This window comes from Charadrius vociferus, unplaced genomic scaffold (genome assembly GCF_000708025.1).
Source record: "Charadrius vociferus isolate BGI_N301 unplaced genomic scaffold, ASM70802v2 scaffold14, whole genome shotgun sequence".
Taxonomy (NCBI): Eukaryota; Metazoa; Chordata; class Aves; order Charadriiformes; family Charadriidae; genus Charadrius; species Charadrius vociferus.
Genome location: NW_009648876.1, coordinates 9,981,187 through 9,986,057, shown reverse-complemented (window position 1 = coordinate 9,986,057; position 4,871 = coordinate 9,981,187).

Genomic DNA, 4,871 nt, shown 5'->3' with positions numbered 1-4,871 from the left:
CCTGGGCACGGAGGCGGCGGCAGCCGGCAGGCCGCGCTCCTCGTAAAGAGTGGGCTCAAGGCGGGCTGGGTGTTCCTGCCAAACGCTGGGTGCTCCTGGTAGCCATATAAATACCCAGCCCCCTTAGCAACCTTAAAATCTTGGCCTGACTTAGCGGTGACAGCGGTGCTGCAGTTCCTCGGCACGATACGTCATGTAAGCACTCTTTTAGCAGTTTTTAATTTCGCGTGCAGTGGGGGCAGGTTAAACGCAACCTGCCACGCTGTCTTCTCCAGCGCATTCCTCTATATGCTTTTTTACGTTCCCGCTGAGGCAGATAATCCCAGCCTTGCAGATCTCTCTCCTCGCGCAGGGTTTTGCCAAGTCTCCTGATCGCTTCTGATGCTCTTCCCAATTCTCTCTAGGTCTCTTAACACTGCTTTCCAGACAGGGTAGCCGGTCCCCAGAGCGCTCGGTGGAGGCAGTCCCAAGGATCAAATATAAGCGCAACCATCATTACACACATGCCTCTCAAGCGTAAGCTGTGCCGAGATTTCCACCGAGCTGCACAAAACGACCCCTGGTCCCTTTCTTGGCTGGCCAGATGTATAGATTAATGGTTTTAGCTCCACATGTTAAATAAACATTCCGTTCTCCAGTGCTTTGTCCATTTGCCTGTATTTTTCTAGTATCTCTGACATTCCTCATAATCTTCACCCATCCTCATTAGCCTAAATAATTGTCATCTGCTTATTCTGCTGCTACAGTCCAGGACTGTACCACGCCATGAACTACACCATTAACATTTTGCCGTGATGAAAATTGACTGTGTGACCCTAAAATTTTACGCCTTCCAGGAATAGTTTTAACTGAAGGCACCACATCTCACTCCAGACCTGCTTAGCTTTAGTAGAAGCTCATGGTCTGGCTGAAGAACTTTAAGAAGTCTGAATAAATTGTGTCAAATAATTCTCCCTTTTTCCATTCCTTATGGACATTTTCAAGTAGTTGTGCTGTGGCTGTGATGATCTAAGGATTAAGTGAAATAAGATTTGTGGGCAGAGGTAATAACTTTTTTATTAGACCAACTGATATAGCTGGAAAAAACATACAAGAAGTGTTTCCGTGCCTGAAAGCTTGTCTGTTTTTTCCAGCTGTATCAGTTGGTCTAATAAAAGATATTATCTCTCTTTACAAACCTTGACATGTTCAAGGAATTCAGTAAGTGAGACGTGATTTTCCTTTTTTGAAGCCAGGCTGCTTGGGCTCTATGAAATCATGATCTTCCAGACACTTTGTTGTTCTCTTTTAATTAGAGAGTCAAGTATCCATCAGGTAGAGAGGGCAGTTTTCACCTAGCCCTATGCTTCACCACCAGGCCCATGGGAATACAGCCCCGCATTTCCCATCCACTCCTCCCAAGAGCTGCCGCAGCAGTGCAGCTACGGCAGATACCAGGAGACAGAGGGGACAGCAGCCCCCAAGCTGCAGTGGCTGCTGTAGGATGTCCGAGTACAAGTGTACGCCTACAGCTGACCTTCTCGATCACAAAAAGAGCATCCTAAGAGCATCGTGATACTATCTAGAGCAACGTCTGCTAAAGCAGGAGGGCATCCCTGGGGTGGGAGCCCTTGGGTAGGAGGGCATTGCCAGCTGTGGCCCCAAACAGATAGCTGGTGGGGTCTTGCTACCAGGAGCAGGGTAGGAACAATACAGGGTGCTGCCCGAGATGCAAGTCAGCAGGACCCATGGGTTCCCTTGTCTTGAATTGACCCCCCCAAGTCCCTTCTCATGATCACCCCCTGGTCCTCATCCCAGGCACCACGCCACGAGCATGTCCCAGCCGCTCCCAAGATATGCTGTGCTGCTTTGTTGCCCACCCAAGTGACATGAGTCTCAGGCCACTGGAAGGAGGGTGGGGTCCACGTGCAGGACAGAAAATATTTAAGGAGTTGGGGAATTGAGCCTTGCCTCAGAACTTTGACTTCGTACTTCAGAGATGCTTGATGAGAGAGAAGAGCAGACGTGCAGGAAGAATGAAACCTAAAATCTGTCCTGCCTTGAGTCCCTCTGGGACTCCTCCACCCATCCGAGTGGGGATTGTCACCCACCTTGACACATTTTTGCCTACTTGGGGAGAGCAACAGGGGAGAAAGTTTTCATCCATCTTTTCATGTTGTGGCTAAAACAAATCTTGCTTGCTTTAAACGTTGGGTTCACCTTTTCTGAACAGCCTAATTCTCCTCTGCCCTACTGGTGACACCACAGGCAGCATTTGATCCTGGGCCTAGAGCAGCCCCACTCAGCTGAGGAGGAGACAGTTAACAGGACAAACATCTGGTGCTGATGTAGCTACCTAAAGCCATTTTCTGTGCTTGCTTCCTGTCCAGTTCAGGTCCATGGTGCCAGGGTTTCTCTTTCCCAGCGTACGGTTTCGGGTGTATTCGCAGCTCTCAGTCTGCCTTGCTTGTTCAGTTTTGTCCTCCCTATAAATCACCCTGCTGCCACCCCCTCTCGTCTGAACAGCAAGTAAGAACTACGCAAGCATTCCTTTCACGGACAAGTTCTCACACCTAAGCATGGACTCTCTCCATCTGGTTTCAACCCAAACCCGATCACGCAGAGTCCCTCACTTAGTGCTGTTTGCTGTTGATTACTCCTTGACTGGACCGATGAATAGAGCTTGTGTCTGGTCCTCTCCTTCCACCCAAGAGAAAGCCAGGAGAGTCTGGGAAAGCAATCACGCTCAAGCACTCCCACATGCTGCTGGTCCTAGACCACCTTTAGAGCGAGGGCACACATGCGTAGTTAAAGCTACAGCTATGGTGGAAAGCCCACATGGCAGCACTACTGTGGGAGAGAACAATGACCACCTTATTCAGAGCGGCCAAAGGTTTTGTTAAGCAGCTCTCTGGCAGCAGTAGGATTTATGGGATGCGGGGCAATTCCAGTAGCAACCAGTGACACAGCGCTGCGCCTTACTTCCTCACCCAGTCCTTGCCTCAGGCGGCCAGCCAAGCTCCCGATTTCGACATGGGCCAATTCATTGAAAACATTAAACTTCCATGGTGAAGCAAAGTGCTCAGCAAAGACTGCGGCCGTGGCCTGCTCCGCACCACCAGCGCACTGACAGCTCCAACCACCTCACTTTGATTTTTCTGCATTTTTTTTTTTTTTTTATCCACACACTTCAAAGTGTTTGCCCCATCTCTAAGGGTTTTGGGAAGAGGAATACAACTGCAAACATTCTGCTATTTGTGTGGGTTCCAGGACAAAATTCCCTAACAATTGCAAAGCTTCAAACAAGACGTTCCTCCCTCTGGAAGGTGGAAGGGGCTTTGATAGGCAGAAAGGGTCCATGCATTTGCCTGTCCTGATCTCCACAGGAACAGACGCTGTTCGTGTTACATCAGCCCCAGCTCAGACTGTCAAACCCCAGCCAGGGTTGCCAAGTGTGAAATATTTCCTACGATACTCACATGCTCAGTAGCCCCATCAGGGTCCCCCTCAGCCCAGCTGGATTCCAGCATGTCCAAGATGTGCAACTTGTTAGCGACCGCTGCTTGGAGCCACCAGCGGTGGTTCCAGCACACATTGGACCATGGAGCTTCCCCACCACTTCTCAATGCTCAGAGCAGAATGTGAGTGGCCCAATACTGGAACCGGCACCACACCTACATCCTTCTTCTCTGCCACTATTTCCAAGCGGTAAGTCCCCACCGTCAACCCGTAACAGAAAAGTCTGCGCTCAACCATTAACAACTTAACCTCGCAATTTGTACTGTTGCATTCCACCCCATTTCTACTGTCTCAGCCATCAGAATTGCCTACCTCCCCCTATAGGATATCCCAGCCCTCCCCTATATTGACAATGCCTCCCAACTTTGGAAAAGCAGCCAATTTCATTAGCACATCCATTTCGGCGTGCCAAGGTCATTAATGAAAACTGGGCCCGGGACCAGCCACTGGGGAACTCCTCCAGTAATCTTTTATGATTCCTGTACTTATCTCCATCTTAACTAATAACTCACCACGCGGCACTGCAGCAAATGGATTTACTGGAGTCCAAAGCAATCAGTTCTGCATTTAGTGTCACCTCCAACCTAATGTGGGGTAGAGGAGGTCCCATAGTGGAAAAGCACCCAGAATTCATTCCAGAAGTGCCTGAGGAGCTCTAGAAACATCCATCCCAATCCTCATAAAAATATTCCACGGACAGTTAATGGCAGCGCTCAGACTTTGCACCTTACTCCAAGTCGCGATTTGCCTGACATCATCTTAGAGCCACTGGATCTTGTTACATCTCTGTCTGCTCCATCAAGGAACTCAAATTCCTCTTCCCCAAGCAAAGCACACGCAAACTGTGAGCAGCTCACCCTTCCGTCTCCTCAGAGCTGGTGGGAATGGGCTCACGGGGCGTCCAGCACCCCCAGCTGCCCCATGGATTTCCTTTGAACCTCTTCCACACTCCCATGTCCTTGCTGAGCCGCTGGCCTGCGAGCTGGCAGTGCTCTCCCAGCCCCAGACCCCCGAACACGCAGGTGAGAGAAGGTCTCCCCACAGCCGTGCCCGGTGTTTCCAGCCACAGATCAGCTGCGCTGCTGCCAGACACCACCCCTTCCAGGCACGGGGCCACATGCCCCTGGGGCCCACCTCTCCCAGAGCACAAAGCCCCCAGGACTTGCTTCCGCAGAGAGCTCTGCCCAGCTCCCACCCGGCCCACAGCCACAGGAGCTGTCCCTGCTGCACCTTCCCCGTGGCACAGCCAGGCCGCTTCTTTGGCTTCTTCAGCAGAGCAGCCACTGATGCGGTGGCTGCACTGGATGGGGAAGGCATGAAGCTGCCACGGTGCCCCAGACCTCCACGTGCCTCCCCAGCCCTGGGGCGTTCAG